Source organism: Macaca fascicularis, chromosome 4, assembly GCF_037993035.2.
Source record: "Macaca fascicularis isolate 582-1 chromosome 4, T2T-MFA8v1.1".
NCBI classification, from domain to species: Eukaryota; Metazoa; Chordata; class Mammalia; order Primates; family Cercopithecidae; genus Macaca; species Macaca fascicularis.
The window spans coordinates 143325715-143352463 of NC_088378.1; the positions used below are offsets into that span (position 1 = coordinate 143325715).

The 26749-nt window shown below is 44.5% G+C and overlaps 1 long non-coding RNA gene and 1 pseudogene across 2 annotated transcripts in view; one reads left to right on the plus strand and one right to left on the minus strand.

Annotated features, from left to right (window-relative positions):
• Positions 1-6688: 6688 nt before the first annotated feature.
• LOC135970670 (patr class I histocompatibility antigen, A-126 alpha chain-like) overlaps positions 6689-26749 on the plus strand; it is a 110682-nt pseudogene continuing 90621 nt past the window's right edge. Inside the window, exons 1-6 of the transcript XR_010586471.2 lie at positions 6689-7014; positions 7145-7414; positions 7657-7932; positions 8529-8804; positions 8907-9023; positions 9641-9688. The product of XR_010586471.2 is annotated as a patr class I histocompatibility antigen, A-126 alpha chain-like (transcript). The remainder of the gene's footprint in view (positions 7015-7144; positions 7415-7656; positions 7933-8528; positions 8805-8906; positions 9024-9640; positions 9689-26749) is intronic.
• LOC135970673 (uncharacterized) overlaps positions 24893-26749 on the minus strand; it is a 97540-nt gene continuing 95683 nt past the window's right edge. Inside the window, exon 4 of the long non-coding RNA XR_010586472.1 lies at positions 24893-25725. This is a non-coding gene — a long non-coding RNA (uncharacterized lncRNA). The remainder of the gene's footprint in view (positions 25726-26749) is intronic.

The window sequence follows — 26749 nt, forward strand, 5'->3', positions numbered from 1 at the left end:
CTTCTGGGGAAGTGAATGGGCAGCAGCCCGGGGGAGCTTTACTGGTTCTGTGTTTTACACCAGTGCTGGGCACCCTGGTAGTTACTTGATTGTAATTCCTAAACAGAGTTTTCCAAATTAAAATATACCTGTTTTTTATAGAAATGAAAGAGAAAAGAATTTCAAAGTTCACTACAAGGATCCTTAACAAGAACTACTTACATTTGAAGAAAACCACAGAGAACTGCAAGGAGCCACGTGACAGAGAGGACCAGGATGCCATGAAAATGGCCTTGGCTACAAATAGGCCATTTGATCCTTGGCTCACTGTCATCTCTCCAGGTTTTCAATTATACAATGTTCAATTTGCTGTGCAAGGTAATTCCACCTTGCAAAGGATCCGATGTTACATTTTACCACACATAAAACTGAATTAAATTTTACGGAATTGGAAATGCACATCATTCATCAAAACAAATGAAACAAGAAAAGAGTAGGAAGGAATACCCAGTGATGGAATAGCAAATATGAATGGAAAACAGAATAAGACTGCTAAAAATAAAAAAAATTTGGAAGCACATAATAGAGTGGTATATGGAATCATAGTGGTGTCCAAATCACTTCTATCACATCTCATTGAATACCACAACAAAAGATGTTAAGTTTATTATAGAATGCCCACCAAATAGCCAGTTTTTGAGGGGAAAAAAAACTTGTTTTTCAATTCAAGCTAACCATTTCAGGCTACGGCATCAAACCAAAGTTATTGGCATCGTGTTAAGCTACATGGGCTGAATAAAGTATGAGATTCACGTTTTTGTAAGTGAAAAGCGATTTGATTAGGCCATTTTCTTCTCAGTGAATGCAACTTTATTAGAGAAGTAAAGAAACAAAAGAACAGCTACTCCCTAGAGCAGAGGTTTTTTGTTTGTTTGTTTGTTTTTTGTTTTTTTTTAAGTGCAGGCAAAAGTTTAGTGAAGATGATATTTCAATAAGAAAATTGGCGCTTGGGGCATATTTCCAGTAACTTTGAGACATCTTAGACAAAACGAAGACTTATTTGCAAGGTGTTAGTTTTAAGGGACTGAAGTCTTGGAACTATTTGATCTAGTTACTCTATGTTCTCAACTGTGTTAACTCATTGAAGAGAACATTGTTATTTAATAACAATGGTATTGGCAGGAAAAACTGAGATACTGTTGTATCTCCTTACACTGTCTCCAACTGTGTTTCCCTCAGCACCCAAAGCTCTGTGATGTCTCAAACTTTTAATCATGAATTTAAAAAGAGAAGCTTATCATGGAATTAGAAACAAACTATTTTAAAATTCATGTGGATCCAAAAAGAGCTTGTAGAGCCAGAAGAATCCTAAGCAAAAAGAAAAAGCTGGAGGCATCAGGCTACCCGACTTAAAACTATACTACAAGGTTACAAAAACAGGCACATAAACCAATGGGACAGAATAGAGAACTCAGAAAAGAGACTGCACATCTACAACCATTTGATCTTCAACAAACCTGACAAAAACAAGCAATGGGGAAAGGATTCCCTATTTAATAAATGATGTTGGGAGAACTGGCTAGCCATATGCAGAAAATTGAAACTGGACCCCCTCCTTACATTTTACACAAAAGTTAACTCAAGATGGATTAAAGACTTAAACGTAAAATCCAAAACTAGAAAAACCCTGGAAGAAAATCTAGGCAATACCATTCCAGACATAGGGATGGCCAAAGATTTTATGATGAAATCGCCAAAAGCATCTGCCACAAAAGCAAAACTTGACAAATGGGATCTAATTAAACAAAAGAACTTCTGCACAGCAAAAAAAACTATCATCAGAGCAAACAGACATCCTATGGATGGGAGAAAATTTGTGCAATCTACTCATCTGACAAAGTTCTAATATTCAGAATCTACAAAGAACTTAAGCAAATTTACACGAAAAAAACAACTTCATTAAAAAGTGGACAAAGGACCTGAACAGACACTTCTCAGAAGCAGACACACATATGCCCAACAAAAATATGAAAAAAAAGTTAACATCACGGATCATTACAGAAATGCAAATCAAAACCACAAATGAGATACCATCTCATGCCAGTCAGAATGGCAATTATTAAAAAGTCAAGAAACAACAGATGCTGGCGAGGTTGCGGAGAAACAGGAATGCTTTTACACTGTTAGAGGAAAATAAATCGGTTAATCCATTGTGGAAGACAGTGTGGCAATTCCTCAAAGATTTAGAACCAGAAACACCATTTGAGCCAGCAATCCCAATACAGGATATATACCCAGAGGAATATAAATCATTCTATTATAAAGATATATGCATGTTTACACTCATTGCAGCACTATTCACAGTGGAATAGTGAAGAGTGAATAGTCTTCAGTGAAGACATGGAATCAACCCAAATGTCCATCAATGATGGACTGGATAAAGAAAATATGGTACATATACACCATGGAATATTATGCAGCCATAAAAAGGAATGAGATCAAGTCCTCTTCAAGGATATGGATGAGCTGGAAGCCATTATCCTCAGCAAACTCACACAGGAACAGAAAACCAAACAACACATGTTCTCTTTTATAATTGGGAACTAAGCAATGAGAACACATGGACACAGCAAGAGGAACAACACACACTGCCGCCTGTTGGGAGAGGGCAGTGATTAGGAGGATCATTAGCAAAAACAGCTAATGCATGCCAGGGTTAATGCCTAGGTGATGAGTTGATAGGTGCAGCAAACCACCATGGCACATGTTTACCTATGTAACCAACCTGCACATCCTGCACAGGTACGCTGGAACTTAAAATAAAATTAAATTAAAAGACAAGCTTAAAGAGTTAATGAAAAATAATTAGATAATAGAAGTCTTTGATTTTGAAAAACCAGAAACAATAGTTTTAATTTTGCTTTTAACATATATTCAAATCGTTTGATACTGTTCCCTTCCAGAGGTGCAGCTTAATTCCCCCTCTTGAGTGTGGCTTGGACTTAATGAGGCACTTCTGATATGGACTGGCTCTGTGTTCCCACCCAAATCTCATCTTGAATTGTCATTTGAATTGTAATCCCTATCTGTTGGGGGAGGGACCACATGGGAGGTGACTGGATCATGGGGACAGTTCCCCCATGCTGTTCTCATGATACTGAGGGAATTCTCATTAGATGTGATGGTTCTATAACGGGCATTTTCCTGCTTCATTCTGCATTTCTCTCTCCTGCCACCATGTGAAGAAGGACATGTTTGCTTCCACTTCTGCCATGACTCTAAGTTTCCTGGGGCAGGCTCCTCAGCAATGCAGAACTGTGAGTCAGTTAAACCTCTTTCCTTTATAAATCACCCAATCTCAGGCATTTCTTTATAGCAGTGTGAGAATGGACTAATACAACTTCTAACTTATAGAATAATGCTGACATAACAGTTTGTGACGTTGGGTGTAGAACATAAAACTCACTGCAGCCTCCACCTTCTCTCTCTCTCTGTCTCTGGGATCATGAGCTCTGGGGGAAGCCAGCTGCTGTGCCATAAGCAGCCCTGCAGGAAGGTCCATGTGACTGAGAACTGAGACCTTCTGGGACTAGATAACAAGGAACCAGGCCTTTTCCAACAGCCATGTGACTGATCCATCTTTCTTGTGAATCCTCAGCCCCAGTGAAGTCCTCAGATGATGCAGCCCTTGACTGACAAGTGGATTGCAATCTTGTGAGAGGTCCTGAGCCAGAAGCACTCAGGGAAACCTCTCCTGGATTCCTAACCATTGGAAACTGTGGGAGATGATGAATATTTGTTGTTTTGAGCTAAGTGTTACATAATTTGTTACTCAATCGTAAATAAATAATACATTTTCACAAGAGAGGATGTATTATTACATGTTAAATTGCATTTGCTCCAAATGTATCATTATTATCATTATTATTTTTGAGACAAGATCTCACTCTGTAACCCAGGCTGGAGTGCGGTGGCATCATCACCATGCACTGCAGTGTCGACCTCCTGGGCTCAAGGGACTCTCTGATCTCAGCCTCCTGAGTAGCTGGGACTACAGGCATGAACCACCATGCCTCACTAATTTTCTAATATTTCTGTAGAGATGGGGGTTTTGCCCAGGCTGATCTTGAACTTCTGGAGTCAACAAATCTGCCTTCCTCTGCCTTCCACAGTGCTAGGATAGCAGGCGTGAGCCACCACATATGGCCTAAAGTAATTATAAGATATTAAACATGTAATTTAGTTTTAAAAGGTAAGGAGAATTTCCATGGCCAAAGAGGATGTAGTTTAATATCGTTCACAATGATCACTTTATTTGAACTTCAATTTCCTACTGTGTCGCAATTAAACAGAAAAGGAAGATCCAGCCCTTGCTGGGCTGTTTCTATGATGGCCCCAACAGCCAGCTCCTGGTCATTCACCTTCCCCCAGTGATTCAACCAACTCTATGTAGGTGCTGCAGTGAAGGGATTTAGCAGATATAATTAAGGGGCTCAATTAGTTGACTTTAGGCTGGGTTTCTCCTGCTTGGACTGTTCTAATCAGGTGAGCCCTTGAAAGGACTGGGTTCTTCCTGAGCATAGAGAAACACACTGTGAGAAGGATTCAGCATGAGGGGTTTCCTCCACTGTGGGCTTTGAAAATGAAGAGGCTATGGGTCAGGTGCGGTGGTTCACGCCTGTAATCCCAGTACTTTGGGAGGCTGAGGCAGGCAGATCAAGAGGTCAGGAGATCGAGACCATCCTGAATAACACGGTGAAACCCTGTCTCTACTAAAAATACAAAAAAAAAAAAAAAAAAAAAAAAATTAGCCGAGCGTAGTGGCGGGCGCCTGTAGTCTCAGCTACTTGGGAGGGTGAGACAGGAGAATGGTGTGAACCAGGGAGGTGGAGCTTGCAGTGAGCTGAGATTGCACCACTGCACTCCAGCCTGGGCTACAGAGCAAGACTCTGCCAAAAAAAAAAAAAAAAAAAAAAAAGATGGGGGGGCTGTGTAGGAAAGAACACTGGTGAACACCAGGAATTGAGCGCAGCCCTTCACGTTCTCTACATTGACAACCAGCAATGAACAGGGACTTTAGTCTTACAACTGTAAGAAACTGCATTCTGCCACCTCTCTATAAACCTGAAGGAGGATTCAAAATGAAAATACAGCTTTTGGAAGCCCAGAACAGAGATTCTATCCACATCTTGCCCAGATTTCTGACCAAGGAACTAGAAGTAGATAAATGGGTGTTGTTTTGCCAGGGGTGGTAGTGCATGGATGAATTGATGAATTGATATGCACACTAGTTACATAAAATAAAATCTTTCTGAGCTTTTTCAGTGTTTTACACTTCATAATTATCTGGGATGCATTTAATACACTCATATTTCATTCATTAAGTCAATAAAAATTAATTTAGTGCCTATGATGAACCAGGTATCCCTTCCTATGCTCACCTGCCTGACACTCCAGAAGTTTCACAAGACCGAGGTGGAGACACCAGAGTGTTTTAGGTGGAGAAATGACACACTCTGACTGACAGGAGCAGGACCACTGTGAAGACAACAGTCACGTAGCAGGTCATGGGACAGTGCTAGTGTCACAATTCACAAGTGACAGTGTGGTGGGGACTAAAGGGAGAGGAGGGTCTGAAGGATGAGAGGGACTGAAGGAAGGGCTGGAGAAGCAGGCGCTGACGAAAAGGACCAGAGGAAAGAATTCGAAAGCAGCAGAATTCTTAGGTTTCAATACATTGTTTTATGGATTTTAATATATCCATCTACAGAGCCTAGCAGGGTGTCCTTGGCAGTTGGCCTTTAATACCTTATGTGGGTCTGCCTAAAAACTAATTGCTTTTATGTTAATCAGGTTTCAAAAATACTAAGTGTTCCTATAAAATATACACAACACTTAGAAATGGATACTTCCTAAAAACAGGCAGTGCATGAGCACTGGTGAGGGGCATTGTGACTGCACTGAACAGTTGCAACTGTGAGGTGAATATTCTGTACTGTTTGCGGACATATAGTCTGCAAACTATAGGTCTCCTGGTTGCAACATATAGTAACACAGTGTGCTAGTTTATATTGAGGAAATATCCTGGACTCACACAGAAACTCAGAGCTATGGAATGATGGTAAATTTAAAATACGACAAGCGGGAGTCACAGATACATTGTTTGCGAAAGTGAAATTTAGGAGCTTTGTGAGTCCTGTTGTAACGCTTTTGGACACATTTATAAATCAAGGGGCCAAAGTCACATTTTTTACCGATTAGATTCCTGATCATTTGGGGGTTACCAAGATTCTACAACCCAATGTATTTAATAAACAAACAGCAAACTGATCTCTATTCTATCTCATGCACTCAGGCGCAACTTTTCCAGATTTAGAAAAAAAACAACAACGACCAAAAAAAAAAAAAAAAAAAAAAAAAGTCTCTATACCTTCATTCCCAGAGTAAGCTCAGTCTCTGGCACCAAGCTCCGTGGGGTGAGTTTTCTTCTAGAAGAGTCCAAGGGGATAGATAAGGAGTGGGAGGCAGGGAGTCCAGTTCAGGTTTGGAGATTCCGGGATGAAAAGTGAAGGGAGAGTGACAGGGCCCATGCCCAGGGGTTCTCCCTGGTTTCTCATACAGCTCCTGGGCCAAGACTCAGGGAAACAGTGAGACAGAGCGCTTGGCACAAGAGGAGGGGGTCAGGGCGAAGTCCCAGGGCCCCAGGTGTGGCTCTCAGGGTCTCAGGCCCCGAAGGCGGTGTATGGATTGGGGAGTCCCAGCGTTGGGGATTCCCCATCTCCGCAGTTTCTCTTCTTCTGACAACCTGCGTCGTGTCCTTCTTCCGGAATACTCGGGACGCGGACCCCGTTCTCACTCCCATTGGGTGTCGGGTTTCTAGAGACGCCAATCAGCGTCACCGCGGTCCCGGTTCTAAAGTCTCCACTCACCACCAGGACTCAGATTCTCCGCAGACGCCTAGAATGGCGGTCATGGCGCCCCGAACCCTCCTCCTGGTGCTCTCAGGGGTACTGGCCCTGACCCAGACCCGGGCGGGTGAGTGCGGGGTCGCGAGGGAAACGGCCCCTGCGGGGAGGATGGAGGGGCCCGCCCAGCGGGGGCGCAGGACCCGGGGAGCCGCGCGGGGAGGAGGGTCGGGCGGGTCTCAGCCTCTCCTCGCCCCCAGGCTCGCACTCCATGAGGTATTTCTACACCTCCATGTCCCGGCCCGGCCGCGGGCAGCCCCGCTTCATCGCCGTGGGCTACGTGGACGACACGCAGTTCGTGCGGTTCGACAGCGACGCCGAGAGTCCGAGGATGGAGCCGCGGGCGCCGTGGGTGGAGCAGGAGGGTCCAGAGTATTGGGACCGGGAGACACAGAACATGAAGACCGCGACACAGACCTACCGAGAGAACCTGAGGACCCTGCTCCGCTACTACAACCAGAGCGAGGCCGGTGAGTGACCCCGGCCCGGGGCGCAGGTCACGACCCCTCCACATCCCCCACGGACGGCCCGGGTGGCCCCGAGTCTCTGGGTCCCAGATCCACCCCGAAGCCGCGGGACCCGGGGACCCTTGACCCGGGAGAGCCCCAGGCGCCTTTACCCGATTTCCTTTTTAGTTTGGGCCAAAATCCCCGCGGGTTGGTCGGGGCGGGGCGGGGCTCCGGGGACCGGCTGACCGCGGGGGCGGGGCCAGGGTCTCACACCATCCAGAAGATGTATGGCTGCGACCTGGGGCCCGACGGGCGCCTCCTCCGCGGGTATGAACAGTTCGCCTACGACGGCAGGGATTACATCGCCCTGAACGAGGACCTGCGCTCCTGGACGGCCGCGGACATGGCGGCTCAGAACACCCAGCGCAAGTGGGAGGCGGCGGGTGCGGCGGAGCAGCACAGAACCTACCTGGAGGGCGAGTGCCTGGAGTGGCTCCGCAGATACCTGGAGAACGGGAAGGAGACGCTGCAGCGCGCGGGTACCAGGGGCCACGGGGCGCCTCCCTGATCGCCTGTGGATCTCCCGGGCTGGCCTCCCACAAGGAGGGGAGACAAATGGGACCAACACTAGAATATCGCCTTCCCTCTGGTCCTGAGGGAGAGGAATCCTCCTGGGTTTCCAGATCCTGTACCAGAGAGTGACTCTGAGGTTCCGCCCTGCTCTCTGACACAATTAAGGATAAAATCTCTGAGGGAATGACTGGAAGACGATCCCTCGAATACTGATCAGGGGTTCCCTTTGACACCGGCAGCAGCCTTGGGCCCCGTGACTTTTCCTCTCAGGCCCTGTTCTCTGCTTCACACTCAATGTGTGGGGGGGTCTGAGTCCAGCTCCTCTGAGTCCCTCAGCCTCCACTCAGGTCAGGAGCAGAAGTCACTGTTCTCTCCTCAGGGAATAGAATTTTCCACGGAATAGGAGATCCTCACAGGTGCCTGTGTCCAGGATGGTGTCTGGGTTCTGGGCTCCCTTCCCCACCCCAGGTGTCCTGTTCATTCTCAAGATGGTCACATGCGTGCTGGTGGAGTGTCCCATGACAGATGCAAAATGACTGAATTTTCTGACTCTTCCCATCAGACCCCCCCAAGACAAATGTGACCCACCACCCTGTCTCTGACTACGAGGCCACCCTGAGGTGTTGGGCCCTCGGCTTCTACCCTGCGGAGATCACACTGACCTGGCAGCGGGATGGAGAGGAACAAACTGAGGACACAGAGCTCGTGGAGACCAGGCCTACAGGGGATGGAACCTTCCAGAAGTGGGCGGCTGTGGTGGTGCCTTCTGGAGAGGAGCAGAGATACACCTGTCATGTGCAACATGAGGGTCTGCCCGAGCCCCTCACCTTGAGATGGGGTAAAGAGGGAGATGGGGGTGTCATGTCTATTAGAGAAAGCCGGAGCCTTTCTGGAGACCTTTAGCAGGATCCGGACCCCTCACCTTCCCCTCTTTTCCCAGAGCCATCTTCCCAGTCTACCATCCTCATCGTAGGCATCATTGCTGGCCTGGTTCTCCTTGGAACTGTGGTCACTGGAGCTGTGGTTGCTGCTGTGATGTGGAGGAGGAAGAGCTCAGGTGAGGAAGGGGTGAGGAGTGGGGTCTGGGATTTCTTGTCTCACTGAGGGTTTCAAGCCCCAGGTAGAAGTGTACCCTGTCTGGTTACTGGGAAGCACCATCCACACTCATGGGCTGACCCAGCCTGGGCCCTGTGTGCCAGCACCTACTCTTTTGTAAAGCACCTGTTACAATGAAGGACAGATTTATCACCTTGATTATGGTGATGGGACCTGATCCCAGCATTCACAAGTCACAAGGGAAGGTCCCTGCTGAGGACAGACCTCAGGAGGGCAATTGGTCCAGGACCCACACCTGCTTTCTGCATGTTTCCTGATCCTGTCCTGGGTCTGCAATCACACATTTCTGGAAACTTCTCTGGGGTCCAAGACTAGGAGATTCCTGTAGGACCTTATGGCCCTGACTCCTTTCTGATATCTCACAGGACATTTTCTTCTCATAGATAGATAAGGCGGGAGCTACTCTCAGGCTGCAAGTAAGTATGAAGGAGGCTGATCCCTGAGATCCTTGGGATATTGTGGTTGGGAGCCCATGGGGGAGCTCACTAACCCCACAGTTCCTCCTCTAGCCACATCTCCAGAGGGATCTGACCAGGTCCTGTTTTTGTTCTACTCCAGGCAGTGACAGTTCCCAAGGTTCTGATGTGTCTCTCACGGCTTGTAAAGGTGAGACCCTGGGGGGCCTGATGTGTGGGGGGTGTTGGGGGAACAGTAGACGCAGCTGTGCTGTGGGGTTTCTTTGACTTGGATGTATTGAGCATGTGATGGGCTGTTTAAAGTGTCACTCCTCACTGTGACGGATGTGAATTTTTTCATAAATATGTTTTCTATAGTGTGAGACAGCTACCTTGTGTGGGACTGCGAAGCAAGATTTGTTCATGTCTTCTCTTTGTGACTTGAAGAACCCTGACTTTCTTTCTGCAAAGGCACCTGAATGTGTCTGTGTTCCTGTAGGCACAATGTGAGGAGGTGGGGAGAACACCCCATCCCCGTGTCCACCATGAGCCTCTTCCCCACGCTGACCTGTGTTCCCTCCCCATTTATCTTTCCTGTTCCAGAGAGGTGGGGCTGGGATGTCTCTATCTCTGTCTCAACTTCATGGTGCACTGAGCTGTATCTTCTTCCTTCCCTATTACAATTAGAACCTGAGTATAAATTTACTTTTTCAAATTCTTGCCATGAGAGGTTGATGAGTTTATTAAAGGAGAAGATTCCTGAAATTTGAGAGACAAAATAAATGGAAGACATGAGAACCTTCCAGAGTCCACGTGTTTCTTGTGCTGATTTGTTGCAGGGGAGGAGAGTAGATGGGGCTGTGCCCAGTTTGTGTTCCGGCCACCATGGGCTTTATGTGGTCACTGCTTGGCTGAGTCATCTTTGCTCCTATATTGTCCTTGGCCTTTCAGTAGAACCTTGTCCCACCAAGACCTGTGATCACAGGGAGTTGGATGTCACCTAGGGTGGTCCCTGCATACAAATCTCCTTGTGTTATCAAGAGATAAATTTTCAGACCTGTCCAGATCTTGCCCTCCTCCCAGGGCTCTTTCCTGGATTGTATTTTCCATCTTGTCTCCAATCGTTTTAAAGGAACCAGATTCTGAAATTTGCAGAGAGGATAGGTCCCCTAGTTTCTCATCACAGGTAACCTTCTGTTGGAGCTCCTCTTCTGCTGTCCTACTCTTCTTCCTGCCCTGAGTTGTAGTAATCCTAGCGCTGGCTCCAATCCAAACTCATGGATGTATAAAGCAGAGTCTAATTTAGATTCACATGTGGTTGGAAAATTGTACCCATAAAGCTAGGGTTATTGTTCCTGAAGAGAAAAATATGGTTGTGTGCTGCAGTGTGCAGGAGGGTTGGTGTGGGAGGAGGGGGAAGGAAGGGAGGACGCACAAGCAGCCCTGGTGAGAAAAGCACTGGCGTCATCGACGTCCATGTGAAATGATGTTGTTCTTTAGCTGCCACAAAACAGCATTTGCCCTGACGCTACATTAATAAAGATACTGCCTTTAGAATAGAGAGATGCTCTACAGTGATCATTCATTCCACTGACATTTGTTGTCTGCTAGGGATATGACTGCTTTTGCATTTAGAAAGCATCACTAAAGTAAAAATAAAAATTTCTGGCGTTGTGGTACATACATTCTAGATACAAGCTTGTCCAACCCACGGCTCGTGGGCTGAATGTGGCCCAGGACAGTTTTGAGTGTGAGGAGTTTTTGATTCTCTGTGGCGGACCTGAGACCTGGAGTGGGTGTACCCGCCTCACTCAGGATCAGGAGTGAATGCTTTAGGAACCCTCCTTTGCAGTGACCTGCAAAAGATAGAGGGCACTGTTACTGTGAGAACCCAGAGTAGCAGCCCAGGGGGCTCGGCCCTCAAGGAGTTGTGAGGAAGGTTAATAAAAGGTGGTGTCCCAGGGTCAGAACAGATGGGCGGCCAGCGAGGGCACTGCTTCATATCTATGATGAGAATGCAAGAATTGAGGAGCAGGAGGCCGAGGGTGTTTGACCAAATACAAAGTCGTGATCCCAGTCTCAATACCTAGACTTCAGTCAAGCTTTAGATTCAGAATCCACAGTGGGGCTTAAGGAGGCCAGAAAATAAACCTGGACACACTATGGCCCACAGTGGGACCACTGGGTCCATTAACCCAGTCCTGGTTATCTCCCGATTCCCCACATGCATAATTGGCCTTCATGCACTGGCAACTTTGGTCACCCCCACACTGTGTCCCTAGTCTGGAGAGTAAGGGCTCTCATTGTGCTGAAGCCCAAAGGGAATCCTCTACAACTTCCCTCATCCCAGCCAAGCCAGAAGCAATATTGTGCCCCAGGTGGGTCTTGTGAAGGTTACTGTAGGGGTAGCACTGCCATTAGAGATCTGAAGGATGGGGTGATGTTGGGGTTGCCTATTATCTCCATATAATTCAGCCATCTGTCCCTGGAGAAGCCTGATATGGATCAAGAATGAATGGAATTACTCCAGACTTGACCAAGTAGGAGCCCTGATTGCAGCTGGATATCAGTACTTGGGGAGATTGATAATGCCTCAGGCACATGGCAGGCAGCCATGCATTTGGTGAGTGCATTCTTTCCATTCCATTTAGAAAATGGATATGGAATGATTCACATTCACATGGGATTTTTAATACATTTATTGATAGCTTGCCTCAGGGCTACCGTAACTCCTCAACCTTCTATAAATATCACCTTCAGAGATCTGGAAAAATCAGATATCTCGCAGAATACTAAATCTGTTCATTTCATTGGCAATATCACATAAATCAAGATGGATGAGCAAGAAGAGGAGAGTACACTGAATTCCTTGGCAAAACATGTGCACTACAGAAGGTGAAGATAAACCTTAGAGAGTTTCAAGAGTGGCCACTGCAGTGAAGTGTGATGGGTCCAGTGGTTACAGGCATGCAGGGCTCTCCCCTCCAAAGTAAAAGACACACTTGCATCTTGTATCCTCACCAGAAGGAAGGACGCACACTACTTGGTGATCCTCTCTGTGTTCTGGCAACACCGCATTCCACATCTAAGTATATTGCTTTGGCCCACTCTCTGGGTAATACAGGAGGCCAGCTTTGAGTGGGGCCTGGACAAGAAAGGATACTGCAGCAGACCCAGGCTGTGGTGCAGTCAGTCACCATCCCTCAGATCCTTGGTGCTGGGGGTGACAGGGAAAGATGCAGGATGGAGCTCATCCAAGCAGCTGAGATCAAGTGAGCTGAGATTGCGCCCCTGCACTCCAGCCTGGGCAACGAGAGCAAAACTCCATCTCAAAAAAAAAAAAAAAAAAAAAAAAAGACAACTAAATGGAAAAGCAGCCTCCTGCATCAGAGATAACACTCCTACACATAACGTTCATCACAGAAGAATACATAAAGTGTGAGTTCTCTGTATGTGGAAGTTAAAAAAACAGGTCAAACTGTGATTTGGGTATATATATACTTATTGTAAACATCTTTAGTGACAAAGCAAAGGAATAATAAATACAAGACTCAAGATATAGGTTCCTTCTGGGGGATAGGATTTGACAACAGTCTAGCGTGGCTCCATAGGTTCTGTTTCTTATGCCAGGAGGGGATGCCCAGGTAGTTAGCTACTTGATCATAAAACTTTATTTATTTATTTATTTTGAGTCTCGCTCTTGTTGCCTAGGCTGGAGCGCAGTGGCGCAATCTCAGCTCACTGCAACCTCTGCCTCCTGGGTTAAAGGGATTTTCCTGCCTCAGCATCCCAAGTAGCTGGGATTACAGGCACACACCACCACTCCTGGCTAATTTTTCTATTTTTGGTAGAGACGGGTTTCACCATGTTGACCAGGCTGCTCGCAAACTCCTGACCTCAGATGATCCACCCACTTCAGCCTATGAAATTGCTGCGATTATAGGTATGAACCACCGCTCCTGGCCCAGAAAAACAAAACAATAGTGGCATTTTTCAAAATGCACCTTGTGTGCCTTTCCTGATTATTTGGAAATGAAAGAGAAGGCCGATCGCGGAGGCTCAAGCCTGTAATCCCAGCACTTTGGGAAGCCGAGACGGGTGGATCACGAGGTCAGGAGATCGAGACCATCCTGGCTAACACGGTGAAACCCCGTCTCTACTAAAAAATACAAAAAAAACTAGCCGGGCAAGGTGGCGGGTGCCTATAGTCCCAGCTACTCGGGAGGCTGAGGCAGGAGAATGGCGTAAACCCGGGAGGCGGAGCTTGCAGTGAGCTGAGATCCGGCCACTGCACTCCAGCCGGGCGACTGAGCAAGACTCTGTCTCAAAAAAAAAAAAAAAAAAAAAGGAAATGAAAGAGAAAAGAAAACATCAAAGTTCATCACAAGGATCCTTAGCAATAACTACTCCTGGTAAAACAAAGCCGCAGTTGGCTGGGCATGGTGGCTAACGTCTGTGATCCCAGCACTTTGAGAAGTGAGGTGAGATGGTGTCCCTGCACTCCAGCCTGGGCAACAAGAGCGAAACTCCATCTCAAAAAAAAAAAAAAAAAAAAAAAGAATTAAAAGGAAAAACACCATGCTGCATCAGAGATAACTCTCCTACACACAACATGCATCACAGAAGAATACATCGAGTGTGAGTTCTTTGTACGGTGAAGTTAAAAAAAAAAAACAGGTCAAACTGGAGGCTGGCAGATCACGAGATCAGGATTTCGAGACCAGCCTGACCCGCGTGGTGAAACCTCCTCTCTACTAAAAATACAAAAATTAGCTGGATGTGTTGGTGGGTGCCTGTAATCCCAGCTACTCATAATGTTGAGGCAGGAGAATTGCTCGAACCCAGAAGGCAGAGGTTGCAGTGAGCTGAGATCGCGCCACTGCACTCCAGCCTGGGCAACAGAGCCATACTCCATCTCAAAACAAACAAACAAACAACAACCACAACAACAAAAACAAGCCACAGCCAATTGTCAGGATCCATATAACAGAGAGGACCAGGATGCCATGAAAAACATGAAAAATAGCCTTGGCTAGAAATAGGTCATTTGATCCTTGTCTAATTGGCAACTCTCTACATTTTCTGATATACAATGTTCAATTTGATGTGCAAGGTAATTGTATCTTGCAAAGAATTTGAGAATTTGATATGTTACTCATGTGTTACCACCCATACAAGTGAATTAAACTTTTACAGAATAGAGAAAAAGCATTGTTGAGCAAAATAATAAAAGAGCAATAAGAAGGGAAAACACAAAAGAGCTGCTTTTAGAAGCACAAAATAACAGTGTTTTTCAGAATCATACTGGAGTCCAAATCATTTCTGTCACATCTAATTAAAAAACACAGTGAAAGATGTTAAACTGATCATAGGATGCTCACTGAATAGCCAGTTATTGAAAAATCTTGTTCCTAGATTGAAGTTAACCATTTCCATCTACCACATCAGAACAAATCACTGTCATGATGCTAACTAAGCTAGTTACACAGGCAAAGATGTGAGACTCACAATTTTCTAACTGCAAAGCACCCTGATTAGGCAAATATTTTTGTAGATGCTTGAGTAAGAAAATTTGCATTTTGGCCATTCTTAAACTGAATTAGAAACTTCTGAAGAAAAACGAAGGTAGTTATGATTTTAAAGGCATTATTTCATGGCATCAAAGTCTTGGGACGCTTTGATCTAGCTACTGTATTTTCCTTAACTTTGTTGCAACTCATCAAAGAGAACATTAATATTAAAGGCATTTGCAAAAAAATCTGAGACATTGTTGTATCTCCTTTCTCTGTCTCAAATTTTTAATCATTACAAAAAAGAATTTTAAGCTATTAAAGAAAATTAGTCAGATACAAGAAGTATTTGATTTACAAAATCCTGAAACAATAATGTTAATTTTGCTGTTAACATGCATATAAATTCTTTGATTCTCCTCCTTTCCAGAGGTGCAGCTTCATTCCCTCCCTGTGAGTGTGGCCTGGACTTAATGACTCACTTCTAACTGATAGAGTAATGCTGACATAATAATCTGTGACTCTGGGTGTAGAACACCAGATTCACTGCAGCTTCTACTTTGGTTCTCTCTTTCTCTGGGATCATGAGCCCTGGGGGAAGCTGGCTGCTGTGTCATAAGCAGGCCTGTGGAAAGGTCCATGTGACTAGGAGTGAGGCCTCCTGGGACCAGACAAGAAGTACCTGAAGCCTCTTCCAACAGCCATGTGAGAGATTCTTGTGTCTTGTGAATCCCCAGGCCCATCTGAGCCCTCAGATGATTCAGCCCTGGATGACAACTGGACTGCAACTCGGTGAGAGGCCCTGAGTCCGAAGCTCACAGAGAAACCTCTCCTGCATTCCTGACCATTGGAAACTGTGGGAGGTGATAAATATTTCTTGATCTGAGCTGCTAAGTTTGAGGTGACTTGTCATTGAACTTTTTCATTTGCTCTAAATTCGTGATAAGATATCAAACATGTCATTTGCTTTTAATATTTAAGAAAAATGTCCATGGCTATATGAGATATATTTTATTATCATGAACAGTGACCTATTTTTTGACCTCCAATTTGTATGTTCTATTTAAACACAAAAGGAAGATCCAAGCTATGCTAGGCTGATTTTATGATGACACCCCAAATACCACCCTTGGTTACTCATGTTACCTCAGTTACTCAGTTGACACTAATGCAGATGCTGCTGTGAAGGGGTTTTGCAGATAGATTTCAGGTCCCCTGTCAGTTGACTTGAAGATGGGGATTATCCTGCTTGGACTGTCCTAATCAGGTAAGCTCTGAAAAGGACTGGATTCTTCCTGAGAACAGAGACTCATCATGGGGAAAGAACACTGGTAGCCAATAGGAATTAGAAACTCTCCCCACTGTCTACTCTGATAGTCCGAAGGAAACAGGAATCTTAGTCCTACAATTGAGAGAAACCGAATTCTGCCAATGAGCTCTATATAAGCTTGGGGAAGAATCTCAATCTTAAGATGAGGGTACAGCTTTGCGAAACCCTGAACAAAGAATCTGTCACACTAGGCCTGGATTTCTGATGAAGGAAATGTAGACAAATGGGCGCTGTTTTAAGCCACTAAGTTTGTGGTAATTGGTTATGTACTAATAGAAAATTAATAAACAGATTCAACAGCTAAACATATGACATGTTCTCCACTGGAATGAATTTATGAACTGATATGCACAGTAGCTGCATGAAACCAAATGTTCGCTAACTTGCTTTGCATTTTTCATTTTGTGATTTTTGTGTGATACAATTTTTAACACAATCATATTTCATTCATTCATTCAACAAAAATTAACTTAGTGCCTACTATGTGGCAGATATGCTTTTATATTCTGTAGACACAACTTTGATCAAAACAACCCAAAGACCCTGTGCTTGTGCTTTCCATTCTAGAGGCTTCTTGACAGTGAGATGGAGCCATTGGAGGGTATTAAGTGAAGAAATGACACAATCTGACTCACATCAGCAGGATTGCTGACCATTCTCGGGAGAACAGTCATGAGCAGCAGGAGAGGGGACAGAGCAAGGGCCACAATTCAGTAGTGAGAGGGTGGTAGATATTAAGGGTAAAGGAGAGCCTGAGGGATGACAGGGACAGAGAGAAGGGCTGGAGAAGCAGGAGGTGAGGTAAAGGAAGAGAGAGAAAGAATTCTAAAGCAGTGGAATTCTCAGATTTAAACATAGTGTTTCATAGATTTTTAATGCATTTATCTGCAGAACTTGGCACAGTATTACTTGCACCTTGGTCTTTAATACATTCTGTGGGACTGTGTAAAAACTAATTAACTCCCTGTGTGAAACAGGTTAAAAAAGAATACCAAGTGTCCCAATAAAACCTGCACATAGCTTAGATGTGAATAATTCATAAAAATAGGCAGGTGCATGGTCGGCCACTGTGGCTCATGCCTGTAATACCAGTGTTGTGGGAGGCTGAGGATTACTTGAGCCCAGGAGTTCAGGACCAGCCATAGCAACATAGGGAGACCGCATCTCTACAGATAATTTTTTAGAAATATTAGCCAGGAGTGGTGGCACAAGCCTGTGGCGCCAGTTACTTGGGAGGTTGAGGGAGGAGCATTGGTCTCATGATCCCAGGAGGTCGAGGCTTCAGTGAGTCATGAACGTGCCACTGTACTCCAGCCAGGGTAACAGAGTGACACCCTGCCTAGAAATAAATAAACAAATAAATAAACAAAGGCAGTTCATGAGCACTGGTGAAGGGCACTATGGCTGCATTGAGCACTTGCAATTTTGAGGTGATTAAATTCTGTACAGGCTCCCGGTTGCAACATATGGCAACACATTGTGCTTTGTCTTGTGATGTCCTGGACTCACACACAAACTCAGGACTATGAAGTAAAGATAGCTTAAAAATACAACAGACCAGAGTTACAGATACATAGTCTGGGAAAGTAAAACTTAGCTTTGTGAGTGCTACCCACTGTAGCACAATCGGAGACCCACCCCGAGGCTGCAGGACCCGCGGAGACCCTCGACCCGACAGGAGCCCCAAGCGCCCATACCCGATTCTATTTTCAGTTCAGGCCCAAATCCCTGGGGGTTGGTCGGGGTAGAGGCGGGCTCAGCGGCCTGGGCTGTCAGCGACCCAGGGACACGGTCTCACACCCTGCAATGGATACACAGCTGTGACCTGGACCTGGACTGGAGCCTCCTCCGCAAGTATGAACATAACCTACGAGGGCGCCAGTTACCTCGTCCAAAACCAGGAACTGTGCTCTTGGACCCCAGCGGACAAGGTGGCTCAGATGCCCTGGCATAGGAACATGCAGAGCTGCTGAAAACCTACCCGCAGGGAAGGTGGCCAGAGCAGCTCAGCAAAGGCCTTAAGAATGGGAAGGAGACGCTGCAGTGCGCAGGTACCAGGGGCCACGGGGTACCTCCCTGATCTGCAGATCTCCCCGACCCACCTTCCAAAAGAAGGGGAGGAAAATGGGAACAACGCTAAAACATCCCACTCCCTCTTGTCCTGAGGAAAAAGATTCCTCCTGGGTTTCAGATCCTATACCAGAGAATGACTGAGGGCCCGCCCTGCACTCTGGTACAATTAAGGAATGAAGTCTCTGAGGAAAAGGAGGGGAAGCCAATCCCTGGAATACTGATCAGCTGTCCCCTTTGACCTCGCAGCAGCCTTGGGCACCAGGAATTTTCCTCTCAGCCTTTGTTATCTGCCTCACACTCAATGTGTATCTGTTGGTCTGATTCCAGCTCTTCTGAGTCCCTCGGCCTCCACTCAGGCCAGGGCCAGAAATCTCTGTTCCTGCCTCAGAGACTAGAACTTTCCAAGAAATAGGAGATTATCCTGGACACTGCCTGTGTCCAGGCTGGTGTCTGGGTTCTGTGCTCCCTTCCCCACCCTGGGTGTCCCGTCCATTCTCAGGATGGTCATACGGGTGCTGCTGGCGTGTCCCATGGGGAATGCAAAGTGTCTGATTTTTTTTGACTCTTCCCCTCAGATCCCCCAAAGACACGTGTGACCCACCACCCCATCTCAGACCATGAGGCCATCCTGAGGTGCTGGGCTCTGGGCTTCTACCCTGTGGAGATCACAATGACCCAGCAGCAGGATTGGAAGGACCAAATTTAGGATGCACACTTCTGGGGACCAGACCTGCAGGGTACAGAACCTTCCAGAAGTAGGCAACTGTGGTGGTGTCTTCTGGGGGGAAGTAGAGATACACAGGCCATGTGCAGCCTGAGGAGCCACCAGAGCCCCTCACCCTGAGATGGGGTAAGGAGACGAATGAGGGGTCATGTCTCTTCCCAGGGAAAGCAGAAGCCCTTCTGGAGCCCTTCACCAGGCTCAGGGCTGAGGCATGAGGGTCAGGACCCCTCACATTCCCCTTCTTTCTCAGGGCCATCCTCCCAGCCCGCATTCCCTATCATGGGCATCGTTACTGTCCTGGCTGTTCTTGGTGCTGTTGTCCCCGGAGCTGTGGTCACTGCTGTGATGTGGAAGAAAAAAGCCCAGGTAGGAAAGAGTTGAGCTCCAAGTTTTCTTCTTCCATTGGTGGATTTCAAGCCCAGATGGAAGTTGGCTCATTTCCTGCCAGTTGTGAGGCACCATCTCCATGCACGTTTACCCTGTTCAGATGCCCTGTCAATTCTTACTCTTTTGTAAAGCACCTGTGATGTTGAAGGACAAATATATCACCTTGATTGTGGTCATGGGAACCTGACTCTCTACAGTCACAAGTCAGGGGAAGTTCCTTGCTAAGAACAGACCTCAGGAGGACAATTGGTCCAGCTTCAACACATCCTCTTCCCTCGGGTTTCCTGATCCTGACCTGGGTCTGCAGTCACAGTTCTGGAAACTCCTCTGGGATCTCATGGCCCTGCCTCCTCCCTGGCCTCTCACAGTTTGTTTTCTTTCCACAGATGGAAAAGGAGCAGCCATGCTCAGGCTTCATGTAAGTGTGGTAGGGGTGGGAGAGTGATCCCTGAGATCCTTGGGATAGTGTAGACAGGAGCCCATGGGGGAGCTCACCCACCCCACAATTCCTCCTTTAGTCACATCACCTGTGAGCTCTGACCAGATTTTGTTTTTGTTCCACCCCGAACAGGGACAGTATCCAGGGCTCTGATGTGTCCCTCAAGGCTTGTAAAAGTGACACCTTAGAGGGCCTGAAGTGAAGGAGGAGTTGGGGTAGATGGGACACAACTGGGTTCTGGAGCTTCTTTGATTTGGAATTTTTCAATGTGTTGGGCTGTTCAGTGACACCACTTACCATGACTGACTTGAATTTGTTCACGACTATTTTTTTTCTAAGACTTCCTTGTGAGGGACTGAGATGCAAGATTTGTTCATGGCTCCTCTTTGAGACTTCAAGGGCCTCTGACTTCTCTTTCTGTCAAGGCGTCTGAATGTGTCTGTGTCCCTGGTGACAGGTGAGACGCAGGGAGACCAGCCCACCCTCATGTCCACTATGACCCCTGATATCGTTTGGATCTCTGTCCCCACCCAAATCCCATGTCCACTTGTAATCCCTAATGTTGGAGGTGGTGCCTGATGGGGTGTGATTGGCTTATGGGGGTGGATCCTCCATGAACGGTTTAGAGCCATCTCTTTGATGCTGTTCTTGTGATAGTTCTCACAAGATCTGGTGTTCAAAAGTGTGTGGCACCTCCCTGCTCTCTCTCCCTCCTGCTCCAGGCAAGACAGTCATGCCTGCTTCCCCTTAACATTTCAGCATGCTTGGAAGTTTTCTGAGGCCCTCTCGAAAGTTAAGCAGATGCCAGAATCATACTCTTGTATAGCCTGCAGAACCATGAGCCAATTTAAACCTCTTTATAAATTACCAACTCTGTGGTATTTCTTCATAAAAGTGTGAGAATCAACTAATTCAGAAAGTTGGCACCAGGACTTGCGTATTACTGTAAAGGAAGCCGAAAATGTGAAAATGTCTTTGGAACTGGGTAACAGGCAGAAGTTGGAAGAGTTTGGAGAGTTGAGAAGACAAGAAAATGAGTGGAAATTTGGAACTTTGTAGAGATTTGTTAAGTTGTTGTGACCAAAATGCTGATAGTGATATGGACAATAGAGTCCAGACTGATGAGGTATTAGATGGAGATGAGGAACTTACTGGGGCCTAGAGTAAAGGTCACTTGTTATGCATTGGCAAAGAACTTGGATGCATTCTGCCCCCTCCCTAGGGATCTGTGGAACTTTAAACTTGAGAGTGATGATTAAGGGGTATCTGACAAAAGAAATTTCTAAACAGCATAGTATTCAAGATTTGGCCTGGCTGCTTGTAATAGCCTATGCACATATGTGTGAGCAAAGAAACCAGAACTGATATTTAAAGGAGAAATTTAATACCCGGGACAATTCCTAGTGGAGCTGCAGCAGCAGGACCCCTGCCAGGACTACTAAATGGTAGAGCCACTGGCAATGTGCAGCCTCAGCCTGGAAAAGCCATAGGCATTAAATTTTTACCCCTGAGAGCAGCTATATGGGTTATTTTCTGCAAAGCCATAAATGTGGGGCTGCACATGGCATTATGAGCCCAGCACATGCACCAGCCAGTGTGTCAGGATTCAAAATATAGAGTCAAAGGAGATTATTTTAGAGCTTTAACTTTTTAATGTCTGCCATGATGAGTTTCAGACTTGTGAGGAAACCGCATTCATTTCTTTTGGCCCATTTATACCTTTTGGAATGGAAATATATAAGAAATGTCTCTTCCACTGTTGTATTAATATTTTGGAAGTAAATAACATTTTTTTAAATTTTGTAGGCTCAAAGCTTTAAGAACTCACCTTGAATCTTAGATGAGACTCTGGAATTTTGAGTTGATGCTGGACAACCTAACACATCTGGGACAATTGGGAGAAAATTATTGTATTTTGCAATGTGAGAAGAACACGAGCTTGGCTGACTAGGGACAGGATGCAGTGATATAAATATTTATCCCCTGATACCTCATGTTAAAATCTGATGCCCATTGTGGGATGTGGGGCCTAATGGGTGGCATTTGGGTCATGGGGACCAATATTTTATGAACAGAGAGATACTGCCCTCTCTAAGGAGTGAATGAATTGCTGCTCTATTATTTTCCATGAGAACTAGTTGTTAAAAAGAGCCTGGCAACTTCCTACTCTCTCTGTTCCTCTGTTACCGTGTGATCTCTGCACATACCAGCCCCCCTTTGCCTTCTGCCATGAGTGGAAGCAGCCTGAGGCCCTCACTGAATGCTCAAACATTTCCAGCCATCAGAATCCTGAGCCACATGAATCTTGTTTGTATAAATTAGTCAGTCTCAGACATTTCTTTATAGCAACACAATATGGAATAAGACAACTTTCTCATCACAGGTATGTGTCTCTGGCAGCCAGCCCCCATTCTCAAGATATTCAGGATCTGCTCAGACAAGAGTTTTCTCATCAGTACTCTAAAGATGCTCTTATCACTCAAGAGTCTAAGGTTTTTAGAAGAAACCAGGGACAAAGATGGAATGTTTTTGTTATACTTCAGATTACCCACTTTTCTTTGACTACATATCTTTTATAGGAAAAAGGATTATAACAGTAAAGAGGTATTGTCATGTTATCAGAGTCTCCTTCAGTCATTCAAAATTAGAACAGTTCACCATCCTCTTGTAAGAATATGTCTCCCAGAATGACGTCACTCAGGTTTGCAGACACCACTCAATCTTACCAAGTTCCAAAAACAGGAATGGTCTCAGGGACATATGGCTTCACACTTTTAGGCATCCAGTATAATTGACCTAAGAGAAAATATCTGTTTTGCTCACACCATCTTTGAGGAGTTAAACTAATATTGAATTTTCCTCATATAACCCTTTGACTTATTCACTTACCCTCAGTCACTATTCCTCCCTCTGTCCCTTTATATCAGTCTTTTCCAGGTTTGGAAGTGACATTTGGTTTGTCTGCTGTGCTGGTCTAGATCGCAGGCAGCAGTAGTATTCTAGAATGTCTTCCCTAAGTCTACTCTTGATCATAGAGGGTAGGTTACATAGGTAAGGAACTAGTGGCGGCTATCTGACCACCAGGCTATGTAGCTCTACTTACTGTTAATACTAACTTTGCCAGGTGAAATGAATGCTTGAGAATTCTTACATAAAGGTGTAAAAGTATAGTTATGGTTTTTGGCTTAGGGATAATTCCTGTTTCTGGCACTTTTATTTACATCCCTATTCCTGATACCACGGCATCACATATAAAAAAAGAAATTTGAGGTGAAGTGTAGTCATTATTCCAGCATCCTCTCCCCTTAGGAAGAATTGTATGTATAGTCATAACAGCAGTGTCCTGATCCATCAGGACAAAGAGAGGGAGCTACCTAGTGGAGTCACTCTTGCAGCTCCACCCATGTAGACAGTGAGCGCATTCATGGAGATATAAAAGCCAGTCCTTCATGTTTATATTGCCCAACAATTATTTTGGCAGTTATTAGACAACCAATGTTTTAATTGACTATTTCAATTTTCTATCAAAGTTTTCTTCTGAGGCGGACATCTCCTTGTGCATTGTTGGCAGTTTGAGGCTGTAAAGTGTGCTTTCTTGTGTAAAGAAATGGAACTCAGCAGTTCAGATTTGTCCAATCTCTCCTTTTCCGGTTCTTTCACAGCCCTTGAAGTACTGACATCTTCCCCTGGTTGAGCATAGCACAATCCAGAGTCAGTGACTTTCCTGTCAAGATTCACTGGCAGCTCCTTTGGGGTTGCTGGCATCAGTCTGGCTTGCCAGCTATGTATGATCAAAGCCTTCCCACTAGGGACTCTGTCACAGAGCCATCTGCTGCCTCTGCCTGTTTTCTTGACCAACAGTCAAAACAGACATTATGAGAAATGAGATAAATTACCAAAATTGTGAACAAAAGAGAGATTATTACTAATGATCCTTAGGAAGTTAAAAAGCATTGTAAGTGAACACTCTGAAAAACCTGAAGCCAATAAGTTAGACCACTTAGATAAAAAGGATGGATTATTAGAAAGATAGAAACTGCCAAAACTGACTAAAAAATAGCCAGAAAACCTGAAGAGAACTGTACTCTAGGTTAGTAATTTAAAAACCTTCTCAAAAAGAAATGCCAAAGCCCAGATACCTTCACTGGTGAATTCTATCAACTATTTTGAAAGCTCTTTCAGACAAGAAGAGTGGAGGGAAGACTTTCCAGCTCATTTACAGAACTGGCATTATCCTCATATCAAAGTCACAGCAAGACTCACAGGAAAAGGATACCACAGACCAGTATCACCAATAAACATAAGTGAAAACATCCTTAGCAAACATTGGCAGATGATACAATACCACATAAAAAAGGAATTACACTCCATGACCAATGGGATTCATCGCAGGAATATAAGGATGGACTAACATTTGAAAATCAACTCATGGAATGCACTGTATTAATGAAATAAAAGACATAATTATCTGAAAGTATGCAGAAGAAACTGTTGACAAAAGTGTTAACACCACTCATGTTCGTAAGTTTCAACAAAATAGGAATGGAGGGGACCTTCCTCACTCTGATAAAGGACATGTATAAAAAACCCACAGCTAAAATCAAGCTTAATGAAGAAAGATTGAAGACTGAATGCCTTCTCCTAAGAATGGGGATCAGTGCAAGGATGTCCAATCCCATCACTTCTATTTAACATTGTACTGGAGATTGCAGCCAGTGCAATAAGGCAGAAAATTAAAAATTAAAGGCATCCAGATAAAAACGAAAACATAAAACTCTATTCACAGATAACATGACCTTGTCTGTAGAATTCACAAGCAGATAAAAGCCTGCTAGCACTAAGCACTAAGAAATAAATCCAGAAGGCCCCATAAGGTATCAAATCAATATAAAAAATAATTATTAACATATTTCTCTATACAAGCAATGAAAATCTCACCTTTTCTATCACACTAGTTACAAAAAGAGCAAAATAGGAATAAATTTAGGAAGAGAGCAGTGTTCGTTCACTGAAAATAAAAAAAGATTCCTGAGAGAAATTAAAGGTCTAAATAAATGAAGAGATGCGAGTTGGAAAGCTCAATAATACTGTTAAGATGGCAGCTCTCCCGCAGTAGATCTATAGGTTCAACACAATCCCTATCAAAATCCCAGCAGGGATTTTATAGAAAATTGACAAGATAATCCTAAAAATGTATATGAAAATGCAGAGGATGCAGAAGAGCCAACACAAATTTGAAAAAAAAATGGATTGTCATATAAAACTACAATAATCCAGACAGCGTGAAACTGAGAGACACAGAGATCAATGAAGAGAAGTGAGAATCAAGAAAGATATTCTTACATTTTTTTGTCAATTGATTTTCAATGAAGTTGCATAGGTAATACAATGTCACATTTAACACCACATAAAATATCAGCTCAAACAAATTAGAGAACTAACCAGCTAAAATCGATGAGTTAAAACTATAAAATTTCTTTTTTTTTTTTTTTGAGTTGGAGTCTCACTCTGTTACCAGGCTGAAGTGTAGTGGTGCGATCTCGGCTCACTGCATCCTCCACCTGCTGGGTTCAAGAGATTCTCCTGCCTCAGCCTCCTGAGTAGCTGGGACTACAGGCAAGTACCACCACGCCTGGCTAATTTTTTGTGTTTTTAGTAGAAATGGGGTTTACCGCGTTAGCCAGGATGGTCTCGATCTTCTGACCTCGTGATCCAACTGTCTCAGCCTCCCAAAGTGTTGGGATTACAAGCATGAGCCACCATGCCCAGCAAAACTATACAATTTCTAAAAGAAAATACAGGAGAAAATTTTTGTGACTTTGGGTAGTTAGGCAAAAGATTCTTAGATAAAATACCAAAAGCATGATCTACAAATAAAAAGAGAGAGAGAGAGAGAAATTGGACTTAGTTAAAATTTAAAACTCCAGCTCTCCAAAGATGTCGAGAATATGAGAAGACAACCCATAGACTGGGAGAAAATATTTCACAATTTATCACAAATTACATTTGTGATGAAGAACCTGTATCCAGAATGTGACAAGTTATTAAACTCAATGTAAGAAGACGAGCAACTCAACTAAAAATGAGCAAAATACACAAATATGTTCAACTGACTTTTACAAAGCATAATAGCAATTCAATGAAGGTAGGAGAGCTTTCCTAACAAATGGTGCTGGAGCAACTGGACAACCACAGTGGAAAAAAATAACCTCAGCCCAAACCTCATCTTTATACAAAAAATAACTCAAAATGAATCAAAAGCTTTAATGTAAAACACACAGTTAAAATTACAAACGTTGAGTCAGGCGTCGTGTCACAGGCCTGTACTCTCAGCTACTCGGGAGGCTGAGGTGGGAGTATTCCTTGACCCCAGGAGTTCAAGGACAGCCTAGGCAAGATTTTTTTTCTAAAATAAATAATAAATTAAAAATTTTTGATTACAACCTTTGAAGAAAAAGTCATCAGAACTAAGACTGGACAAGTAGTTCTTAGACATAACACCAAAAGTATGATCCATAAAAGAAAAGGTTAATAAATTGGATCTTATCAAAACTAAAAACTGTTGTTCTGTGAGAGACCTGTGAAGAGCTAAAAAGACAAGCTACAGAACGAGAGAAGATATTTACAGACAACATATTCTGTAAAGACTGTATTCAGAATATATGAAGAAATGTAAAAACAACAGTAAAAAATGAAATTCAATTACAAAATAGGCAATGAGCAAGACATGAACAGACGTTTCACTGAAGAGGATAAACACCGGACTAATAAGCAGATGAAAAGATGCTCAGCATCATTATTCAGTAGGA